Here is a 25,918-nt window from a genome sequence, read left to right as displayed (position 1 = left end):
AGAAGGAAATGGGAACCCACTCCAGTATTCTTGCCTGGAGAATCCCATGGACGGAGGAGCTTGGTAGGCTACAGTCCACGGGGTCACAAAGAGTCGGACACAACTAAGCAACTTCACTTTCTTTCTTTCCTTTCTTTGCTGTATCAGCAGCAAGAGATGAAAAGATTCAGCAGTTGGTTTGTTTTAAAGTATTCACAACAGCTGGCGAGAAACACACCATAATGTTTTCCTGGGTGAGGAAAGCTCCAGGACTGATTCTGAAAAGCAGGGATCAATAGTGTCCCTTGTTCCTCTGTACATTTCAAAGTCTACCATGTTCCTTCCCAAGGCTTCTGCTCTTCTTCTACTGCAGCACCTGCCCAAGAAAAAGGAGCGTGTCCTATTTCAGTAGCTGTAACTTCAACTTTTTTCTAATCATCCACTTCCTACATCCAGATCTTTCATCAAGAAGAATCAGGCAAGATCTTCCTTGGAGGTCCAGTGGTTAAGACTTCAAGCTTCCACTGCAGAGGACACAAGTTAGATCCCCGGTCAGGGAACTAAGATCCTGCATGCTGTGCAGTGTGACCAAAAAATATCAGGCAGAAGAGGGACAACTGCATTTTTATAAATTGTCAAGAGACCTATTAAGTTCCCTTTTTTGGTCATATGAGCTATTTGGGGAAACTCAGTGATTAGTGTATTCAGCCAAGTGGTCACTAGCCATGTGACCTTTAACCATGTCAAGCCAAGAAAATCCATGTGACTGAAGCAAGAGAAGCTTGATTCTCCTAGGCTAGTCTGCCACCCAAAGTGTGTATAAACCAGAGGAGACTGAGGATGTCATTAAAGAGAAGAAAGAAGCATCACACCCAGGATGGTCAGGACAGAATCTAGAATTTGCCAAATGAGTCTAATTCTCCTATTTGACACTTTTCCTTTCATCATAACCCAGGAAGCAGTTGAGAAGAGATAATCCCTTTCCAAAGATGGTGTATTCTACAATCAAACTTTTTTTACTAAGGTGTGTGGATCAAGAGATGGTGAGGGAAAAGAGTTGTTCTTGAGTTAATATTTGAGGTGGCCATTCCAATGCTCAAAATACTGGAAGGTGGTGGATGGTTTGGAGCATAGAAGGTCTATCAAATAGCCTCAACTGCTCTGTCCCAACCTAGAGGGGTGGGATGGGAAGAGAGAAGGGAGGGAGTTTCAAAAGGGAGGGGATATACGTATACCCATGGCTGATTCATGTTGAGGTTTGACAGAAAAATTCTGTAAAGCAATTATCCCTCAATAAAAAAATTAATTAATTTTAAAAAATAGCCTCCAAATGGAGGCTGTCTCCCTTAGCCAGAGACTCCAATAGAGAAAACTGTCATTTACATAGACTGACATCAGTCAAAGCTTTTTGTAGCTTCCAGGGATAACTGTTGATTCAGGCCCTACTCAAAGGATGCCTCTGTACCAAGTAGCTGATTTAAAGGAACAAGGAGAATATCCAAGTGTGGGCCAGTAACCAAGGAATCCAATAAGTCATTTGGAAGAGACAATACTTTTGCCCAAACTCCTGGAGCGGCATGATCTCTAAAAACATTACCTGCATACACTCTTAGCACTCTGCACTTAGAAACTAATCAATAAACACTGGCTGACTTCAAGATCACTGTGTAAAGTAAACCCCAAGTAGTAGCTCTCTTCCACTGAATGAATTGCTCATTGCACAGTCCCATGCTCTTTACACTCATCCAGCCATAGCTACAGATGACATTCTTAACAAGTTGAATGTCCAATATAACAAAACGTTTGTGAGAAGGCAAAACAGGACCAAACTTTAGGCCATCAGTATCTTATAGGTAAGTACTCGGACATATATGCCAAATCTGAAAAGAGGTGAAAATCTGAGTGCTGTGCTATGCTAAGTTGCTTCAGTCGTGCATACATGGGCTGTAGCCCACGAGGTTCCTCTGTCCATGGGATTCTCCAGGCAAGAGTAGTGGAATGGATAGCCATGTCCTCCTCCAGGGGATCTTCCTGACCCAGGGATGGAACCTGTGTCTCTTGTGCTGTGCTTAGTCACTCAGTCGTGTCTGACTCTTTGTGACCCCATGGATTGTAGCCCACCAGGCTCCTCTGTCCATGGGATTCTCCAGGCAAGAATATTGGAGTGGGTTGCCATGTCCTCCTCCAGGGGATCATCCCAATCCAGGGATCAAACCCAGATCTCCCACACTGCAGGCAGATTCTTTACCAGCTGAGCTACAGGGAAGCCCAAGTATACTGGAGTGGGTAGCCTTTCCCTTCTCCAGGGGATCTTCCCAGCCCAGGGATCGAACCCAGGTCTCCCGCACTGCAGGCAGATTCTTTACCATCTGAGCCACCATAACTTGCTGGGAAACATAATACATCACCCCACACCAAATATTTTTTTTATCAATGTGATGAATGTTTTATTTAAAATACAATAATTTCTTTTACCAAGTCAGGCTAAACCTCTTAAGATTCTATTAAATGAAGGAGAAAAATACAGCTAAGCTTTTTTTCTGAAAAACTTTTCAGAAAGTCAGCAGTGATAAGAATGAGAAAAATCCAAGAATTTAGTGAGATAGGGCATACAGGATCTGTCGAAGCTTTGTTGGTCTCAGTGTAACTATTTTTAACAGAAAGAACTCACACATGTCTCTCAGTTCTCCTACATGGGCAGGTGGGTTCTTTACCACTAGTGCCACCTGGGTAACTCGAAATTTTGAGAGTTTCCCAAAGTAAGAATAAGGTCAGACCTCTAGGTTGACCTAGAGTGCTTGTGTCTTGGATAGTACTGGTTGTCAGAATTATCTACACAATCCAGAAGCTATCAATACCTAGACACAGAAGTATATTCGAGGTTGCCAGGGTCTGGCAGGGAGTGAAGAGTGACTGCTTCATGGATACGAGGTTTCTTCTTAAGGTGGTGAACAAGTTCTAGAACAAATGTCACTGAATTGTACAGTTTAAAATGGCTAAAGTAGTGAATTTTATGTTATGTGGATCTTATTACCAAAAAAAGAGATGATTCACACAATTGAGAATGAATTTTTAAGTTGGGGACTTGAAACCCATTCCAAGGATGGTGTGGGGAGAAGGGGGAGGTGATCATAAGTGAGCAAGAAGGAGACATAGGTCAAGTGTATCTAAAAGAAATAGATACTTAAATGACATCAAATTTCTATTAGACTTCTGTGCTTTAGTGTGCAATCAAAATCTCATGATTTTTAAAAGTATTCAAACATATATAATTTAGTAGAAATGACCTATAAAGCATGCAGCATGTAATTAAATTAGCTATCAGGTCAGGAGACTTAACAACATGTTTTCCCTGTCTTTTACATTTCAATTTACAATGATAAAGAATAATCATCTTTCTTGTGAAATACAGAATTTAAATAAGTGCATTAATTGTTTTGAATACTAAACCCAAGTGGCAGCATTGGGGGCTTATTCTTAGTTGTGCCTTCCATACAACAGCATAGTAGCTCAGGGGCACGATCAGTAATGAATTTAAATGATTTCTTCTGATATATAATTCCACCGATAAATATTTATCCCTGTGGGATGCTCCAGTGTTGCTTTTCTGACAATGAAATGTAACAAAATTTATATAACTGGTGATTGTGCAGAGAACCCTGTGGCTGTCCATAAATATTAATAGAATCAAAATGCAAACATGGAGACCAAGAATGCCTGGAAGGAAGAAGTCCTTGTTGAATGAGGAGTACCTCCTTCGGTGCTACAATGTAAGAAACAGTAAAGCCTAAGGAAGCTCCATTTTTTATTCAGTTCTATCAAGATATGTTAACTTGAGAAACAGTCTTGGGATATTTTCATTTTTGAGACCATCTGTCTCTTTAAATGAGCTTTATTTAAATGAATGAAGGCTAAAAAAAAAGAAATGGTCAGCAGCAAGGATTATCTGGGTAACTGGCTTCTTCCTCCTCTGTTTCTGGAGCAATGTTTATGATCAAATGGCCAGAATGAGGATATCCTAGGGTCTTCCTCCCGCGTTGGCTATGAAATCCCTGAGGGCAAAGATTATGTCTTACTTGTACTAGTCATCCCAGGTTCTAACCACAGAGTCAGTTAGCATTAAATAAAGATTTCTTGATAAAGATGGGCTGCAAGTAAGCAAAACTGTCAATCAGCGTATCTCCCATGTACACAGTGGTCAGTTATGGTTTCTAAATCCAATGATAAGGAAAGTGAGTATATTCCATACACAGAAAGCACTCTCCTAAAGGGACCTAGGATAAAGAGAAGGCATATCAAGGAAATTTGACATCTCTTAGGGACTTTGGGATGTTTCTCAGGCTCCACAGGAGCCACTTTGCCTGATTTCCATGGTATTCTTTAACCAAAGATGCAACCAGGTGTCCTAGCCAGAATCTACTTCACAGGGAGGAACTTCCTGTGTTATAAACTGGCTATATCTTCTCCCACATCCATTTCCCTTCACCATGGTCCTTTACCGTATCAAGGGTCATGCATAATGAACAGTAGACAGAAAGTTTCAGGTGAGTGACACTCAGAATCCTTTTTATGACCTTCCATCCTGTACTGTGCGTTAAGTCGCTTCAGTCATGTCCAACTGTTTGCGACCCTATGGACTGTAGCCCACCACACTCCTCTGTCCATGGGATTCTCCAGGCAAGAATACTGCAGTGGGTTGCCATGCTCTCCTCCTGGGGATCTTCCAGACCCAGGGATTGAACCCTTGCCTCTTACACTAGTGCCACTTGGGAAGCCTCAAAACCACAAAGCAGACCATTCATATTCCAGAGGTTTCTGACGATTCCAGACTTGCCCCTCCCCTTCCCCTATCCTGACTATATACTAAGTCCAATATTATACTTTGAAGACATCAAGTTTTAGAAAGTGTATGTGTTAACTGGATTAAACAAGGGTAGTTTCTGATCAAGAGGGCTACAAAACCTGCTGAGAGAAAAATGCAAACTGGCTTGGAGAGTATTCTACAGCAATTAGTTGAGAAACGATGAAAAGCAAGACAAGTTACCACATAAAATACATCTGCTCAGCACCTTTTATTTTTTTCACCTTTCTAGTCAAAACCAGAAAAATAGTAATAATAATATAATAATGAGTAACCTCTGTTGAGGGCTAAGTATGTGTCAGACACTGACAAATATTTTATGTTTATGTGTGCACGCGTGCATGCCAAGTCACTTCAGTCATGTCCAACTCTTTGCGACCTATGGACTGTAGCCCACAGGCTCCTCTGTCCATGGGATTCTCCAGGCAAGGATACTGGAGTGGGTTGCTGTGCCTTCCTCCAGGGGATTGTCCCAACCCAGGGATTGAACCTGAGTGGGTTATGTCTGCCTGCATTGGCAGGCAGGTTCTTTACAACTAGCACCATGGGAAGCCCCATTTTGTGTATACAAATACACTTAATTTTCACTTCAAGTCCACCAGTAACCATTATCCCCATTTATGGCTGAGGATACCAGGCAGAGAATGGTTAAATAACTTGTGCAAAGTTGATGCCAGCAGTAAATGGAATGAAGCTGCGGAAGCCCTTACTCTAGACAGATTTTCCTGGAACTGTGTAAACCCCCTTTAGTTTTATTTTGCGTGAAGATTATTCGCTCATGTTGCTTAATATTAATTCGATATATAAAGGTTCGATTTTGTGAAAGCAGAAAAAAAGTCTAGAGAACTGGAAGTTGGAAACATTTCAATTGCTATCTCTCTTTCTCTTTTATTTTTTTCCCCTGCAGAAGGTTGGGCAACCTAGTAGCTAAAAAATACTAATGTCATCTGAAAGAAATTGCTTCTTTCCTGCCGTCTTCTTCTCCAATTTTGGGCCTCCACCAGTTGGAAATTGGTACGAATGTGCATAATGATGACCTCTGAATGATCATTGTGAAATGACTTTCCCCAGTAATGCCAGATTTATCTGCTGATTTTAATACCCTTCATTCTAAAACGCTATTATCCTGAGTGCATGCAGGGGACAGTACACTTAGTCATAAGTGATGGATGAATTCATTATCTTCAGCCAATTTTAATGGGTCATCTAGAAAGAAAATCACCAGTGAGTTTTGGCTATTGAACATTGCTACCTCACGTATCTTATTAAGCCAAATATAAAAATGGGTGGTTTTTCATTTTCCCGTCAAGACAACAAAGGTCACCTATCACAGGCTTGAGAGACACTCATGTTTATTTCTCTTTGGCCTGAACAAAATGGAGAATGTCAAAGTTTTTATCTTTTTCCATTCTGAACTGAATATTTCAAATCCAAGCACCCTGCAAAGAGGAAAGGTGCTTCGAAGGAATTCAGAACGAGGAGGTTTTGCTGCAGAGAAACAGAACTTGACATTAACGGATTCTCTGGGTGACAGTGTTAATCTGATGACAATACTGAATTCCAGGGTTTCAGCCCCATCATTAAGAGCCGAAAGTAAATACATTGGTGTGGAATATAAGAAGAGATGCCCATGAGTATCAAGGCTGTTTTCTACCCTCGGCTCCCAGAAACCAAAAACATTTAATACACGTGAATGTATGATTTTCATATCTCAACCTTTCTTTTCTATTTTTGGTTAAGAAACCCCTACTTTTAAATCTTTTAAACTATATTTTTATGTTTGGCTCATCAACTTGTACTTTTTCTCTCAGGTCCAGTTCTAAACATCTGCAACCGTGGATTATGGGAATGGAGAACAGGCACATTTTTCAAGCTCTATGTTCGGGACATAACTTAGCACGATGTCCTTACTCAATGACGCCTACTTAAAAGATAGTCTTTTACATACGGTTGCTTGAAAAGTGAATGTGTATTTTTCCGTATATAACTGCACTAATGTTATAACTACCTGACCTGTATATAACTACCTGACCTAGTTTCTTTGAGGCTTACAGTTTCCAGCTTTTAAATTTAGCTTTTTAAAACTTTTTTTTTAAGTTATTAAATGTATTCTAAAACCATGAAGTAGTCAACAAATAACCAGAATTTGAAAGTTATGACTATTATCTCAGAAACCTTGTTTCTTCCTGCTGTTTACACAGTTGTATCAATTTATTAAATGCCTATGAAAATATTTTTCTATAAAAATTGGACTGGACATGAATTTCATGACATTTGAAATATTTTCTTTAATAACCCAAACAATAACTTTTAAATACAAGTCTGTTCTTTTAATTAAGGTTAATTATTTTAAAACTCCTTGAGACCCTATGTGACATTTCCTGTCAATTTACTGATGTAAGTACAATATTCGAGGGTTTGTTGACAATCATCAGGCAAAATCTTGCCAAGTAGAGTGGACGTGGGTAATTCCTTTTCTCAGAGTTCATAAAGTTAGCGAAGACAGAGCAGCTTCCTTTTTGGTTCAGTTGAAAAACCTCCTACTTATCAAAATAGCAAAACATAGGGAAAGAATGAAACTGGTGGTCCTAAAACGCTTTGAAAAATGTAAAAATCTACAGAAATTATTACATAGAAAAAGAATCTTTCCATGTCTTTCTCCCATTTCCTTCATGAGTTGAAATCATCATTGAAAAATCATTCCCTTAAGAATGCTCACCAATAAGAAAACTCAAGTAAAGTCATGTTTTCTTTTTTCAAACTTGAAGTTACTTGGAAGTATTGAAATACACTTCAGACCTTATTTCTGAAGTGGATATAATATTGTCCATAATTTTAAAAAGCCTTGCCATATCATAACTTACTAAAATAAACTTTAACAGAAGTTCCCAAAGATTGTTAAGCAGATGCAAGTTAGTTCTACCATATCCTATGTTTATGAATATGGCCCAAAAAAATGCTAGAGAAGGCTTTAAGCTGTAGCAGATAAGACAAGTCCATCTGTTTATGTCATCTGCTACTCTTTATATGACACAGTAAAGAGTATAAAAGGAAAATCAAATTCATATAGCATTTATCTAAGAGGTTTCTATAATTGAATTCTTAATAAGGATTCAAGAATTTCTTTTCTCTTTTTTTCTCAAACCTCAAGTTACTAATTAAACTAGTAAACTGATATTTTTTATATGCTCCCTTTTGTTTAAATCAATGTAATTGTTACACATTAATCCAATTTGGGGGCGTCCCAGGTGGCACGATAGTAAAGATCCACTGTAGTAAAGAGATTTGAGTTTGATCCCTGGGTCAGGAAGATCACCTGGAGAAGGAAATGGCAACACACTTCAGTATTCTTTTCTGGGAAATTCTATGGACAGAGGAGCCTGGGAGGCTACAGTCCATTGGGCCACAAAGGCTCAGACACAACTGAGCACACACACATACAACCCAATTTAATGTCTTCAAATTAGCTTTTCAAAAAAAAAATATATATATATATATAACCAATTTCTCGGCCTATCACTCTGTGGAAACACATGAGAACACACCTGTTTGAATCAGTCCTCCGTCTCTAGTTGTTTTTAAGCTGTACGTTAATATTCAATAGTATACCCATGATCTAATTATATAAAGTTAGAGTTCTCACCACTGTAATTTAGATCCTATCACTTTGTTCATCCATTGTAGTATCTTCTTAACTGCTGCCCTAGACTACAACCCTCAAACTCTAATCTTTCCAACCCAAACCCAAACTTCATTGTAAGGGGTATATTATGACCAGTAGGAGGAATGCAATGGCAACCCACTCCAGTACTCTTGCCTGGCAAATCCCATGGATGGAGGAGCCTGGGAGGCTGCAGTCCACGGGGTCTCTAGGAGTCAGACAAGGCTGAGCGACTTCACTTTCACGTTTCACTTTCATGCATTGGAGAAGGCAATGGCAACCCACTCCAGTGTTCTTGCCTGGAGAATCCCAGGGACGGGGGAGCCTGGTGGGCTGCCATCTCTGGGGTCGCACAGAGTTGGACAGACTGAAGCGACTTAGCAGCAGTAGCAGCAGCAGGAAGAATGCAACAATCTCTCCTCCTCCCGTCCAGACCCACCCTCAAGGAGGTGGGATCAGTAGCAGAGTCGCTGGGCGACAACTATACTAGGAAATAAAATGTGAGACACATTCACTCCATTGGAGTCATTCCATCTTTGATGGGCTTTATCAGAGTGCTTGTTACCCAAGCACTATGGATAACGCCATGAGTAGTGTGGCGCATCTTCCTGGTGGAAAGGGGACTCCCGTTTATTGCAAGTCATGGGGCAACCTAGTGAAAGGAGGTGTGAAATAAACAGTTGCCAAAGCCTCTCCAGGCTTAAGGTGTGCTCTTCTTCAGCACATCCTTCTTTCTTGGTGGTCCTTTCTTCTTCCTTCTTCCTCCTCTACCCCTACTTCTCTTCCTTGACTTGTTTCTCCTTCTATTCATTTACACATTCATTTATTCATTTAACAAATATCCATGAGTGAATGTCACTGCTGTGTCAGGCACTGTATTAGGTACAAATGTAAGGCGGTCCGGGGCATTCCAAGTGGCGCTAGTGGTGAACAACTCACCTATCAATGCAGGAGACATGTGACATGGGCTCAGTCCCTGGGGTGGGAAGATCCCCTGGAGGAGGGCATGGAAACCCACTCCAGTATTCTTGCCTGGAGAATTCCGTGGACAGAGGAGCCTGGTGGGCTATGGTCCACAGGACTTCAAAGAGTTGTACATGACTAAAGCGACTTGGTGCATAAGGTGGTTCACAAGACACTTGTGGTTACCGCTCTCTCCTAAAGCTTTCAGTGGATCAAGGAAAATATCAAGTAATATATTATAACTATCATGGTACAAAGAAAGAAGAAAGACAAAATGTGATAGAAGCCATAACATAGTCTTCAGAAAGAAAAGGGCACTTGGAAGAGCTGATATCTAAGTTGAACTTTGATAGGAACACAGATCAACCAGATGATGTGGTGGGAGTGGGGAGGACTACTGCAGACAGAGGAAGATGCTGAAAATCCCCAAAGAGGGAGGAAAATAGAGTGAGCATGAAAAGATAGATGGATGCTAAGAACTGAAAGAAATTCCACGTAGCAAGAGCAATGAGTGAGGGAGACCCAGGAAGGAGAGAGAAGCATCAGGTATAGAGTTGAAAATAACTGGACAGCGCCAGATCCTGGTAAGGGGGAAAGGATAGTCTCCATGTAACAAGAGAGGACCTGGCCTTATCCAGTAAAGGAGCACTCTGACAGTGTGGCAGGAGGGAGGGAAGGAAGAAGGGTTTGTAGGTTTGGGGGTGGAAAGCTGAGGAAGCGTCTCTCTCAGGACTTAAACGCTTTTTCTGTTGAGTCACGAGTGAGCTCATTTGCCATGAGTGAGGGGGTGGAGAGTTGAAATAATTGTGTGGCACACGGGAGCATGAGTCTGATTGGGAAATATACAAAGATTACCAGGAAGTACTGACAGCCCGGGCGAGGTGAAGACTCTAAGTTTATAATGGTACCAATCTTCTCAGTGATGTAATTTTCTCCAGCAAGTCTTATCAAGCAGAATAATGGCATAGAAGTTGGATTCATCCAGGAATGATGACTTGCCAGGATGGTGTGATGAAAAGAACAGACGCCAGAGCCATTGGCAGGAGCATTGCTAAAATGATAGTCAAGGTAATTTACCACCAAAACCCCGGAGGGAAAACTAGAGGAGGCTGGAGAAAAGGGAGTATGCAAAACAATCAGCTGATCAGAGAGCCAAGGTCATTGAGAAAGCAAACAGTTCTTGCTCCTTCCATTCTACCAGACGAGCCACAAAAAAAGGACAGATCAACAAAGCAGCCATGATAGGGGTAAGTACTATGGAGAGAATTATAATATGGTGACGTGATACAGAGTGACAGGGTGACTGTTTCACATTGGATAGTCAGGGTGTCTGGGGAGACAACATGTAAGCTGGAATCTCTATGACAAGAAACATCCAGTTTTGATAATGGAGGGAAAGAACCATCCAAAAAGATGACAGAGCAAGTGCAAATGCACTAGGACAGGAATGAGCTTGAGTGGAAAGAAGGTCACCACACTGTGGTGAGTGAACCAGGAGAAAACGCTAAAGATGAAGCCCAAGTGATACAGTCCGCTCTGGCTAAAGTTTAACAGAACAAAGAGAAGGAGCTTGTTCTTTTTAAAATCAAATGTTTAAGGAGGAAGGGTGATCTGCTTTGTTTCCAAAGATGACTATGGCTACTATGAATATGCGTAGACTACAAACAGTGAGAGTCAGGAGATGATGTTGTTGGTAGTTACTTCAGGAATCCAGGGGGAAAATGAAGGTGCAATAGTCCAAAGTCTTATAATGAAAGGGGAAGAGCTACAGTCTTTTTTGTTTGTTTTGTTTTGTTTTTTTACTTTATTTTACTTTACAATACTGTATTGGTTTTGCCATACATCAACATGAATCCACCACGGGTGTACATGAGTTCCCAGTCCTGAACCCCCTCCCACCTCCCTCCCCATACCATGGCTTGAATGTGGCGAATAAGTAAAAAAGAATACAACCTTGGGATGGAAGCAACAGAGGATAAGTGGGATCATTTTCTAAGGATGGAAGGCAAAGAAGAAACAAGTTTAAGGACAGAAATAAAAAACTGAGTGTGGGCAATAGTAAGTTTGAGCTATTCATTAGGGCTTTGAATGGATATTAGTTATGCAAGAGGACACGCAAGTTGAAATTCTTGTCAGGAAAGAAGATTTGGAAATAATGGGCATAGAAATGTCAGAGGAGGTGATGAGAATAGCAAGAAGAGTGGGAAGCTTAAGTGATGCTGAGTTTTGAGGACATGAATGTGTCAGTGAAATAAGAGGCCATGTTTTGAGTATTCTTATCACTTGCGCAGACTGTAGAGCCAGCATGCTCCAGGGATAGTCAAGAGTTTAAGACCAAAAACTGCAGCGACTCAGGAAGGACAAAACTGATGGAGAGTTCAGTGAGAGAGTTGAAGAAAAAAAAAGCTGATTATAGAAATATGGAGAAGCTTGAAATTTAAACAAAGAATGAGAAAATCTGGAATATGGAGAGTGGTGGTTGGAGTTTTGACACTTCCTTAAATTCCTAGAGAATTTAGCTGCAGCTTTGAAGGCTGTTAACAAGTGCATCCTTTTCTTATTTGGCAGGGTCAGCAAGTTACACTTGCTGGTCACATCCTACCCACCACTTGTTTTAATAAATAAAATCATTGCAGCATGATCATCCCTCTTTGTTGACATAATGCCTATGGCTGCTTTTGCACTCCCATAGCAAAGGTGAATAGTTTTGACAAAGATCATCTGGCCCACAAAGTCAAATTTATAGATTTGAAATATTTATTATCCAGCACTTTATGGAAAAGGTTTTCTGATTTCTAATCTATGGGGCTGTAGCATAGGACCAATGACCAAGGAAATAAAATATAAGCCTTGTGGTCTGGGATGCAGAGGAGGTGGCTCCTATGGCTTTTTGAGGCATGCTTTTGAACTTTTGAAGGAAGATTATGCACGTACTCATATAACCAAGACAAAACCTCATATAACATGATGATAACCATAGTCAAGAAACAACCTAAGTGCCCATCAATGGAAGATTGGCTTAAGAAGGTGTAATGCATATATAAAACGGAATATTACTCAACCACAAAAAGAATGAAATATTGCCATTTGTAGCAACATGGATGAACCTAGAGAACATTATGCTTAGTGAAATAAGCCAGAGAGAGAAAAACAAGTACTATAGGACATCACTTATATGTTGAATCTAAAATATAATACAAATGCATCTATATATGAAACAGAAACAGACCCACAAACACAGAAAGCAAACTATGGTTACCAAAAGAGAGAGGAGGGAAGGGATAAATTGGGAATATGAGATTAACAGATACAAGCTACTATACATTAAATAGATAAGCAACAAGGATTTACTATATAGAACAGGGGACTATATTCAATATCTTGCAATAAGCTATAACGAAAAAAGAATCTGAAAAAGAAAAAATATATATGCATATAACTGAATCACTTTGTTGTATACCTGAAACTCACACGATAACTTTTTAAAAATCGTGATGATATACTGCACAGTACTTTCTATTACATACATCCTCAAATAAGCCTTGATCTTCCTCATCATCTGTAGAGGAGGACAGGACCTGGCTCACTCTTCAAAGCAAACGTCTGCAACCATTGGTCTCAATGTCAACTGCATGAACACCCAGTTGCCTCTATTGTCAACTTAATCTTCTTGGTGCCCAGTTGAACCCTTTCTAGGTCTTAGTCAGGTAAGAAGGATCTCAGAGCAAAGTTCTCTGAGATTCAATGCATTTCAGCTGTTTTCTTTCATATGCACAAAACTATTGCCCGAAAGCAAAAACATGCTGCCCATGTGGCTGAGATGATAGAGCTTTTCAACACTAGTGTGACAAGATCTAGAAAGTGAGGCTGAAACGTGGGTGGGGTCACACTGTCAAAAGGCTACAAACACTAGACAGGACTGCAGATGAACAGCCTGGAGCAGATGCTGCACTCTGGGCTGGAGTGGGTGCCACGGCACGCTGAAGAACCCCTGCCCTCTCCAAATGGAGCAGCTGCTACTCAACTCCAGCTTTGTAGTCATATAGGAATGAAAATCCAGCCAAGTAAACCGATTATTCAAAAACAGTCATATATTTTGATTTTGGTGTTAAATTTCTGGTTCCCCATAAGCACAATTGTTGCCTCGTTGCCAAACAAAGCCTGTGTTGGGGTGCCAAACAAAACTCTTCAACTCTGATTCACACACTGCCAAGGGTAACCCGATTTTTAGAAGGAGGAAGAGATAGAAGTCAATTAGCCTGTTCGTGATACAGAACTAAGACTTAAGCTTAAAAAACAGTCTTTGTTGCCCATATGTGTGCAATACTTAAGCTCTCCAGCAGGAAACTACCGGGGTGTCAGAATTTCAAATCCCAGATGGTTTAGGGTTCCTCTTCATAGTTTTCCTCTTGGACATGGGCTACTGAACTCCATGCCTCTGTTCTAAGAGCTGGAAAGAGAAACATCAGCTGGTCCCCAGCATCCTCAAACCTTTGAAGTCCTTCTGCTGTCATATTTTCAGGAGAAGGAATATAGAGGAAAAAGACAAGCCAAATCCTTCAGTAAGATATTTGAGGTCCTCTATAATTGGATTTCAATAAATCTTTCAAACCCATCTTCAATTCTTCTGTACTCCACTCAATTAGAATGCTCACTGCATTCAAATATATTATGCAACCTCATTTCCATATCAGCTTCCCTTTACCTACCTGAATCAAGTACTTTATCATTTCTGTGACCTTTTCAACTGTACTGCTTGTTGCCTCTTATTTTGTACTGCCTGAAAACATAGCTTTTAATTTTCCCCCAAGTATCTGATTTAATTACTAGGTTGTGTCCTCCAAGAATAAGATGTCAAGACTAGATTAAATGTGCAAAGATTTTTTATTGGGAGAAATGCCCGAGAAAGAGAACAGGAAGAAAACTGGAGAAGGCTGGGAGAACCATCCAAAAGCTGATCCCGAAGGAAAATGGGAAGAAAGTTTGGGTGAGATCATCCCAGATGGCTGTGCTGTCAAAGGAAGGTTCAGAAATACTCAGGAGAAGGTTATAAACCAAAGGTAGAGCTGGTCCAGCAGTCCCATGTCTCCCAGGAACAGACCTGCCTCAGAATCTCAGCATGACTAGGTCTCTCACTCAGAGGCTCAGCCTCTCTGCTCCTTGGCTGGGAGCAGCCTCTAGGAAGCATGGACTCAGTGCAAATAAGCAGTAGTCCTCGGTCAACGATGCTCTGTGTAGTCGGAGAACCTGAGAGGTACATGCTTGTGACTGCCATTAAGGGCATAATAGCATCTTTATGGGCTTTGCAGCGGTGCTAGTGGTAAGGAACCCACCTGTCAATGCAAGAAATGCAAAAGATGTGGGTTCAGTCCCTGAATCAGAAAAATCCCCTGGAGCAGGGCATGACAGCCCACTCCAGTATTCTTGCCTGAAGAATCTCATGAACAGAGGAGCCTGGAGGGCTATGGACCATAGGATTGCAAAGAATGAGACATGACTGAAGTGACTTAGCATACACACATGCAATCTCTTTATAGATAGAAAGGATCTTCAACATAGTTTTTTTTCTTATACAGAAATTAACAGAGTGCTATGGTCAATGAAGGCACACATAGATACATCTCTATGTTGAAAGAAATAAAGCATCAGATAATATATAAGCATTTAGGTCCAATGTATTTGTATGGTCTTAAAATGCACATATACTACAAATATGGCTCTAGTCCCTCTATTTAAATAGTTGCTTTACTAATCTAAGCATATCTATATTTTTCTATTTGTACTTGAGAAATCCATAAACAGGACAAGCAGCAGCAAGCATTATATCTGTAAGAGCCAAAAAGCTGCCCCAGTGGCTTGAATTATTCACATTTGTGACACCCAACATACCCACAAGGAGCAATGGTACCCTAAGGAGGCTAGCACTAATTTGAAATAATTCAGTAAAACAAACAGTATGTTTTGAACATACATAATATTGTAAATCCTCCTTCTTTAAAATTTTTTTTTTTGGTGTTGCTTATTTTTCACTTAATCAACATGTAGAGGTCATGACAATATCACCTAGTCTTACTGCATACTTCCCACACTTTCATTAAACTAATTATCTTGAAATGTAATTAGCTAATTACTGAGAAAGGTAGATAATGATAGTGAATGGAATGTAAGATAAGCATTCATGAACAACAGGATCCAAATATTCCAGTCAGGGAGAAGACATTCAGGGTTGGCCGAGAGACAAGGAATATTCAATAACCTTTTGATCAGTTGCACTTGAATCAGAGCTAACAATGCTACACTGTGTTATTGCAACTGGGTAGAAATCCAAGGCCTTGATTTTCAAATCCTAACAAAGCGCCTTTACATTTCAGTGATACTGAATGATGTACTAAAGTACCCTAGTTCAGAGTGATTGCAATTTGTCAACTGGACTCTGCAGTCTTTCTCTCTCTCTCTCTCTCTCTTTTTTTTTTTTTTTTGCCTTTTTAGAAAGTATTGTGCAGAAAAGATTTGCTTTCATTTGCAGCCATTGTCAAAGCAACATAATTTATTATAATTTATCATCATAAACAGAATTTATTATAATTAAATTACAGCATGTTTCTGAAGGGCCAATAGTCTAAACTTTACATTGCTCACAATAAGGTAAAGGCATATGTGTTTGGAATTTTGAAAATAGATTTTTTAATTAACTGGCTCTGGACCAGAGCATCTTTCAAATGAAAATACAATAGGGCATCTAAGCAGATAGGTTATTTACTCAGAATAATTAGATCCATGCTGTAGCAAGCCCTTTAAAATGTGGCTTTGCTGTAGTATTTTCTAGTTAACTGAGTATAGTGGACTGGCTAATGCATGGCACCAGTGTAACATGTATCATGGCAAAATACCTGCATTAGCCAATAGCCTCATCTGAGAAAAGCCACACCATGATCAAAACCAACCATGAGACCCTACTTCCTGTAATCAATGGATTGGTAATAGGAATAGTGAAACCTCCAAACTTACTATACAATGTATTTATCATAATATCTCAGAGCAATTCACTTGCCCAAATTCCCCAGAATGTGAGTTTATTTCATAAAGACCAGACTGATGGTTGCCAAGGAAGAGGGTTTTGGGGGGGATGGTGGGAGGCTGGAGTTAGCAGATGTAAGCTTTTATATATAGAATAGATAAACACCTAAGTCCTACTGTATAGCATAGAGAACTACATTCAATACCCTGTGATAAGCCATAATGGAAAAGAATACAAAAAAAGAATATATATATATATATATATATGTATAACTGAGTCACTTTGTTATATCGTAGAAATTAAGACAGCACTGTATATCAACTATACTTTAAAAAAATGATTAAAGAATGTGAACTCATTTGAGACAGAAGTTTAGCCTACCACACCTTGCTGCCAGCCCCCTGCCTAATAGTAAATAGCCCTCAACAGATATTAGTTGATTTAGAATGTAAATGGTACAGAAGAGCACTAAGACTAATTTAATTCAACATATTACTTATTTATGCTGTACATGAAGCAGCCTACAAATGAAAGAGAAACTATAGGCATTATCCAGGAATGTATAATCTTCTTTGAACGTGAAGACAGTTATCCAGTTGTTTAGAATCATCAACATCTAAATAAGGTGGCTTGTGAACTTCATGTGTTAGTGAGTGATATACACAGTGGATGCTGACGAAATTCAGAAAGGAGAAATTTGTGTAAGTCTGAGTGACCAGCAAGCACAAACACCCTAACTATGAAAAGCAAAGAAGAAAAGAGGGGGCATCGATTAGGTGGAATGTGGTGAGTTACATATTCCAAGGGCAGTTGGGAAACAGGCTGTGTGGAGTGGTTGATTCACAGTGAGAACTAAAAAGAGTAAGAGTGGAGAAGTGAGGTTGGAAATAACAGGTGAAAAGCCCTGAAGCCTTTCTGAGAAGTTGAAAAGTGTCATGGAAAAAGCACTGAACTAGATCAGGAGATAGTGTCTAGGTTATCTCACCCCCTGATTGCTCTTACATTGAGTAAAGACTCTGGCTTCAGTTTCCTCCTGCATAAAGTGAAGGAAGCCGAAAAACCAAAGGTCTTGGCAAGATAGAATTCTGAGAAGTCAGGAGCGCAGGGAAGGACATGAGGAAAGAAAGGTTTGGGCAGGGTGTGTCTTGCCCAGAGAAATACAGAAACAGCCTTGCAGATGGCTGAGTAAAGGTTTGTAGTAGGAAACAGTCACCAGAGAGTGAAGCTCTGGAATAAGGGGCTAGCAAAAGAAATAGAAATATAGGGGAAACTTAGAAGACAGTATCAGCCAGACTTGATGACCTGTAAGAAGCACTGACTCGAAAATAATGTCATTATTTTGAATTGAGGTGTCAGATATTAGAGTCTAATTAAAATAAATCTATATTAAGGGCAAAATCAATGTGAGAAAAATCAAATACAACTTTGTTTGGGTCCTGTCTGCCCTAAATACCTCCAGTCCACTGCAGGAATTGCTGTTTGGTTTCATCCTTAATTTCTACGGCAAGGAATCCTAGAACTTGAACTTGCTAAGGACCCTTCAATATCCACTCCTAGATCTCCCAGCTCATTTGAGTGCTTCCTTCTGTGTTGATTAGGGCTTCCTCGGTGACTCAGATAGTAAAGAATCTGCCCACAATGCGGGAAGACTCTGGTTTGATCCCTGGGTTGTGAAGATCCCCTGGAGAAGGGAATGGCAACCCACTCCAGGATTCATGCCTGGGAAATCCCATGGACAGAGAAGCCTGGTGGGCTACAGTCCATGCGGTCTCAAAGAGTCAGATATGACTGAGCAACTAACACACTTTCCTGTGTTAATTACAGCTGGCCTTCTTCCAGAGTGGTTCAGCTTCCCATACCACTTGTTGTTTTGAGTCTTTTTTTCTTATATCAATCCTCCCTTCTCAAGTTATTACAATCTGACTGAAAAGGCTGTACCAAGAAAATGACTTTAGTTTACCTGTGCATGCTCAGTTGCTCAGCCATATCCGACTCTGCGATCCCATGGACTATGGCCTGCCAGGCTTCTCTGCTCATGGGATCCTCCAGACAAGAAAACTGGAGTGGGGTGCCATGCCCTCCTCAAGGAGACCTTCCCCACTCAGGGACTGAACCTGAATCTTTTATGTCTCCTGCATTGGCAGGCGGGTTTTTACCACTAGAGCCCATCCAATCTCTCTCCAGCTTTCAACTCCTCTGATTTTGCCTCTGACCTCTAGTTCGGTCCACTCTCAGTCACTGAGTTGTGTCCGACTCTTTGCAACTCCATGAATCGCAACAAGCCAGGCCTCCCTGTCCATCACCAACTCCCAGAGTCCACCCAAACCCGTGTCCATTGAGACGGTGATGCCATCCAACCATCTCATCCTCTGTCGTCCCCTTCTCCTGCCCTCAATCTTTTCCAACATCAGGGTCTTTTCAAATGAGTCAGCTCTTTGCATCAGGTGGCCAAAGTATTGGAGTTTCAGCTTCAACATCAGTCCTTCCAATGAACATCCAGGACTGATCTCCTTTAGAGATGGACTGGTTGGATCTCCTTGCAGTCCAAGAGACCCTCAAGAGTCTTCTCCAACACCACACTTCAAAAGCACCAATTCTTTGGCACTCAGCTTTCCTTATAGTCCAACTCTCACACCCATACATGACCACTGGAAAAACCATAGCTTGACTAGACAGACCTTTGTTGACAGAGTAAACTCTCTGCTTTTTATGCTGTCTAGGTTGGTCATAACTTTCCTTCCCAGGAGTAAACATCTTTTAATTTCATGGCTGCAATAACCATCTGCAGTGATTTTGGAGTCCAAAAAAAAAGTCTGACACTGTTTCCACTGTTTCCCCATCTATTTCCCATGAAGTGATGGGATCAGATGCCATGATCTTCGTTTTCTGAACGTTGAGCTTTAAGTTTTTCACTCTCCCCTTTCACTTTCTTCAAGAGGCCCTTTAGTTCTTCTTCACTTCCTGCCATAAGGGTGGTGTAATCTGCATACCTGATGTTATTGATATTTCTCTAGGCAATCTTGATTCCAGCTTGTGCTTCTTCCAGCCCAGCCTTTCTCATGATGTACTCTGCATATAAGTTCAATAAGCAGGGTGACAATATACAGCCTTGACATACTCCTTTTCCTATTTGGAACCAGTCTGTTGTTCCATGTCCAGTTCTAACTGTTGCTTCCTGACCTGCATATAGGTTTCTCAAGAGGCAGGTCAGGTGGTCTGGTATTCCCACCTCTTTCAGAATTTTCCACAGTTTATTGTGATGCACACAGTCAAAGGCTTTGGCATAGTCAATAAAGCAGAAATAGATGTTTTTCTGGAACTCTCTTGTTTTTTCAATGATCCAGTGGATATTAGCAATTTGATCTCTGGTTTCTCTGCCTTTTCTAAAATCAGCTTGAACATCTGGAAGTTCATGGTTCACATATTGCTGAAGCCTGGCTTGGAAAAGTTTAAGCATTACTTTAGTAGCGTGACATCTGGGTAACTGAAGCAGCTTAGTCAAAGGAGCACAGGTGGGAAAAAGAGGCAGACCCAAATTCAGCCTACCATATTCCTATGCTATTCAAAATACCTGCAGTTTCTAGTGACTTTGTGAGTGGGCTTCCCTGATAGCTCAGTTGATAAAGAATCCACCTGCAATGCAGGAGACCCTGGTTAAATTCCTGGGTTGGAAAGAGGCACTGAAGAAGGTATAGGCTACCCACTCCAGTATTCTTGGGCTTCCCTTGTGGCTCACCTGGTACAGAATCCATCTGCAATGCAGGAGACCTGGGTTTGATCCCTGAGTTGGGAAGATCCCCTGGAGGAGGGAAAGGTTACCCATTCCAGCATTCTCCCGTGAAGAATTTTAATGACTGTTAGTCCATGCAGTTGCCAAGAGTTGGGCACGATTGAGTGACTTTCACTTTCATTTTTAGTATTATATTTATTTTATTTTTATTTTTTTTATTTTTTTTAAATTTTTTAATTTTTTTTATTTGTTAAATTTTAAAATCTTTAATTCTTACATGCGTTCCCAAACATGTTTAGTATTATATTTAAATCATCTGGTTTCTACTGCAGTTAAATATAGAACCATGATAGTTCTTGGTAAACTATTTGTTGTTCCATTGGATTCTGTTAGTTTAAAAATATAGACTTGAGGGACTTCCTTGGCGGTCCAGTGGTCATCCAATGCAGGAGACACTGGCTCCATCCCTGGTCTGGGAGCTAAGATCCTACCTGTTATGGGGCAACTAAACCTGCTGAATCGACTGAGCCTGTGCGCCCTAGAGACCATGCACCACAACAAAAGATGTCTGTGTGCCACAATGAGAGGAACCTTGAGCACCACAACAAAGACTCAGCACAGTCAAAATAATGAAAATAAATAAATAAAAATATGAATTTGAGATGTAACCACATCACGAAGGCTGTAACACTATTGAGTCTTTTTAGCCATTTGGAGTAATACATATGATACATTATTCATCTCATATTAAAAATCTACCATCTATAACTTTTCCAACCTCAAACATTTATCTTCTCCACTGATAATCTCACTTCTTATTTCATAGGAACAAAACAAAACAAAAAAAGGAGGTAAGTGTTAGTCGCTCAGTTGTGCCCGACTGTTTGCAACCCCATGGACTGCAGCCCACCAGCCTCTGCTGCCCATGGGATTTCCCAGGAAAGAATACTGGAATGAGTTGCCATTGCCTTCTCCTGGGGATCTTCCCAACTCAGGAATTGAACCCACATCTGTGATGGAAGGTGAATTCCTTACCACTGAGCCACCATGGATGTCCCCCTTCCCCTCATAACCCACAGCAAAGTCTATTCTCTCAGCCAAGTCTGAGAACTCTAACTCAAATAGAAATCAAATCTGACCACGTCTTTCTACCCTCAGCCCCACCATCCCCCGCAAAGACATCTCTCAATGAAATCCAAAGACCTTGTTGGGTTTTACAAGATCTTTTATTATCTGACGCCAGGTTTCCTCTTCAGTTACATCTCCAACCACATCTCTCTCTAGCTCACTCACACCAATCTCCGTGTTCCTGGAAAGTGTGAAGCCAGTTTCTGCATCATGCTCTTTGCATTAACTGTCCTCTGAGAAACATGTTCTGCCATAAATACACACAGATACCTCCCCCACTTCACCTCATTGTATCTCCTTAGAAAAGCCTTCCTCGAACCACCTCAAACATTCTTTAATGCATTTGCCTGCCTCATTTTATATGTTATAGATCAATATGCATTTATTAATAGCCATAGCTATTTTTAACTATCTTTTGCTTTGTATTCACTTGTCTACATGCTTGTGTGCTTATGTATTTATTTACTGACTTGCCTGTCTTCAAGCCATGAAAATGCAGCTCCACGAAGGCAGGAGGATTCATCTACTACACTTACTGTTTTATCTACTGGGTTTAGCATAGTTCTTGACACATTAACATGTATCTAACATTTATAAAGTTAATGATGTAAAGGTTTCCCTTTCATCCTTAAATCAGTTTTTCAGTTCTTGTTCACATGGAGAGCACTATGGTCATGGTGCAACAGGCTCTGTGCTGGGCACTGGGTATGTAAGGGTCAATTAGGTATACATGGTTCTTGCCCCTTTGAAATTTAAAGAATGATAAAAGCCAGTCCAGGTTCGATGCATGATACAGGATGCTCAGGGCTGGTGCACTGGGATGACCCAGAGGGATGGTATGGAGAGGGAGGTGGGAGGGGGGTTCAGGATGGGGAACACATTTACACCCATGGCAGATTTATGTTGATGTATGGCAAAACCAATACAATAAAGTAATTAGCCTCCAATTAAAACAAATAAATTTATATTAAAAAAAAAAGAACTGCCTTATGACCCAGCAATTCCACTACTGGGCATACACACCGAGGAAACCAGAATTGAAAGAGACACGTGTACCCCAATGTTCATCACAGCACTGTTTATAATAGCTAGGACATGGAAGCAACCTAGATGTCCATCAGCAGATGAATGGATAAGAAAGCTGTGGTACATATACACAATGGAGTATTACTCAGCCATTAAAAAGGATACATTTGAATCAGTTCTAATGAGGTAGATGAAACTGGAGCCGATTATACAGAGTGAAGTAAGCCAGAAAGAAAAATACCAATATAGTATACTAACGCATATATATGGAATTTAGAAAGATGGTAACAATAACCCTGTATGTGAGACAGCAAAAGAGACACAGATGCATAGAACAGTCTTTTGGACTCTGTGGGAGAGGGCGAGGGTGGGATGATTTGGGAGAATGGCATTGAAACATGTATAATATCATATATGAAACAAATCTCCAGTCAAGGTTCGATGCATGATACTGGATGCTTGGGGCTGGTGCACTGGGATGATCCAGAGGGATGGTATGGGGAGGGAGGAGGGAGGGGGATTCAGGATAGAGAACACGTGTATACCTGTGGCAGATTCATGTTGATGTATGGCAAAACCAATACAATATTGTAAAGTAATTAACCTCCAATTAAAATAAATAAATTTATATTTAAAAAAAAGACATAGACAAATGAACAGTGAAAATCCAAGGTAGCAGCTATAATATAGAAAGGGCAGTGTGGTCTAGGAACATAAAAGAGTAATTTCTCTCTAAAAATCAAATAACTATGTCTGCAAGATTTGGGAGATAAGTTGAGATCTGAAGAAAGAGTAAAAACTAAGGGTTGGAGTTGGTAGGGCGGGTGATAGACTTGCTTACCATTTGCATGTGGGAAATGAAAAATTCAAATAAATTCAATATTGGTTTGGAATACCCTTAAATTTTACTCAATAACAAATTTAATCCCACATCATTTATCTGATCTAGAAAATCTGTTTTTACGTGGTAACCTCATTTTGTACTTCAAATCAAAGACAACTAGAGTTTTTTTTAATGTTCAGAAAAGGAAGCAATTTATAAATAGCCATTTTTTTAATTGAAATGTAATTGATTTTACAATGTTGTGTGTACAGCAAAGTGATTCATATACAAATATGATTTTAAATATAGTTCTGTGATATGATATGTGCTATACAGTAGGACCTTCTATTCATCTATTTTATATATAGTATATATATACTATACATATGCTACAAATATATCTACAAATATATATATTTGTATCTAGTAATCCTAAACTCCTAATTTATCCCTCCCCCTCCCCTTTGGTAAATATTAGTTCATTTTCTATGAGACTATTTCTGTTTTGAAAGTAATTTAATTTGTACCATTTTTTTTAGATTCCACCTATTAGTGATATTATACGATATTTGTCTTTCTCTGTCTGGCTTACTTCATTTGGTGTGATAATGTCTAGGTCCATCCATGTAGCCACAAGTGGCAATAACAAATGTGTTATTTTTTTCTTTGAATAAGATCATACCCGTTTAATTTAAAAGACAGGAACTAAGCATATATCATCTGCATAACGGTAAATAAGTCAGGATGCCTTCCCTGTAGGCATACAAAGAAAATAATATCTGCGTGCAAATAATTAAAATACAGAACAATAAATGAAAAAGGAACCTTAATAGTGGTTCAAGATGCTTTGAAAGTGGAGAAGACAAAGATAAGAGATTATTTGTGTGTGTGGGGGTTATTTTTTTAATATAAATTCATTTATTTAAACTGGAGGTTAATTACTTTACAATATTGTAATGGTTTTGTCATACATCAACATGAATCCGCCACAGGTATACACGTGTTCCCCATCCTGAACCCCCCTCCCTCCTCCCTCCCCGACTAAATGAATTTACCACCTATGCAAACGGAGCAAGGTCTAATTACTAAAGACTTCAGGAATATAGAAATTCTTTAATTCCTAGAAGTCACTGGAGACTCAAGGCAAAAAAATATTCTTCAAAAATGAAAGTCATGAATGTAAAGAAGAATTAAGGAAAAGATGATACCAGTGGTTTATCTCATCCCTTCTGAAGCTGAAGGTGGAATTTCAATAAGGATAAAGAATACATATATGTCATCTTATTTATATTTTAAGCTAAACTGAAGAATAGGTTGTTAATCCTCATCTATAAAAATCAAAGATAAAGTTCCAGGCTATGTGAATGTTCTCACATGAGAAAACAGAGCTATCTCAGTTTTTATTTGTACATTTTCCAACAAAATGTCTGCAGAATAATCAAAAAAACTTTAATGAAAACAACCTTTTCTGATAGATTCTTTTGGCTAGCATGCTTTAGAACTCAATTCCTCTATTATCTTTCTTTATCATAAAGTAATATGAAAATCAGAAGCTTAGCCACATTTAGTAAAATAGAACTTTCATAGTGTTATATAAAATTTCTTGGAAGATTTTAGTAGGAAGACATTCTTCATTTCTAGAAACAGTTATATGAAAATTGCAGTAGCAGACCTTAGGCTGATTCCTTATAACATAGTGCCATCTAGAGATTAAAGCTGACGTTGCTACAAGCTACATTAACCACAGCTAGCTTCTATTAATGAACGACATTACATTTTATAGCTGATAAGTTCAGTACAGTACATCGATACGGTATACATTTGAAATAAATTAATGAGCATATACACAAACGAGGGCTTCTCAAATGGTGCTAGTGGTAAAGACTCTGCCTGCCAATGCAGGAGACATAAGAGACGCAGATTTGATCCCTGGGTCAGGAAGATGCCCTGGAGGAGGGCATGGCAACCCACTCCAGTATTTTTGCCTGGACAATTCCATGGACAGAGGAGCCTGGCAGGCTACAGTCCATAGGGTCACAGAGTAAGACACTACCGAAGTGACTTAGCACCCAGGCATGCATACACAAACAAATTTTTAGCTGGTACACTGACATCTGCTAATTGCATTGAGTGGCCTCTCTGGGTGATAGTCCATTCATGTGCTAATATGTCTAATGTGTCTAGCTTTTGACACACTGTAGCACTGAGGAAAGTTACATGGGGCTATAAGAATATGCATTTGATTAGAGGTCTCCCTGGTGGCTCACGACTGCATAAAACGCGGGAGACCTGGGTTCAATCCCTGGGTCGAGAAGATCCCCTGGAGAAGGAAATGGCAACCCACTCCAGTACTCTTGCCTGGAAAATCCCATGGATGGAGGGAGGAGCCTGGTAGGCGACAGTCCAGGGGGTCTCAAAGAGTCAGACATGACTGAGTGACTTCACTTTCTTTCTCTTTTCTGTAAGAAAACATAATTGCATTTCTTCATGGAAGCAAGACAGTTCTACCATAAATATGAAATTGTATTAAGTATTTACTATGGGTCAGGCATTGCATTTACTATATGTATAAATTTCCTGAGGCTGCTATAGCAAATTACCACACATTTGATGGCTTGTTGTTGTTCAGTCGCTCAGTTGCATCCCACTCTTTGTGACCCCACGGATGCAGCATGCCCGGCTTCCCTTGTGCTTCATTATTTCCCAGAATTTGCAGAAACTCATGTCCA

General features: G+C 40.0%; 1 long non-coding RNA gene across 1 annotated transcript in view; it reads left to right on the top strand.

Annotated features, from left to right (window-relative positions):
* The window catches only part of LOC102168837, a 40,018-nt gene continuing 24,721 nt past the window's right edge, over positions 10,622 to 25,918 (top strand). The window contains exon 1 of the long non-coding RNA XR_310456.3: positions 10,622 to 10,711. This is a non-coding gene — a long non-coding RNA (uncharacterized LOC102168837). The remainder of the gene's footprint in view (positions 10,712 to 25,918) is intronic.

The sequence above is a fragment of the Capra hircus genome, chromosome 12 (assembly GCF_001704415.2).
Source record: "Capra hircus breed San Clemente chromosome 12, ASM170441v1, whole genome shotgun sequence".
NCBI lineage: Eukaryota > Metazoa > Chordata > Mammalia > Artiodactyla > Bovidae > Capra > Capra hircus.
This window is presented reverse-complemented; position numbering and strand designations above follow the sequence as displayed.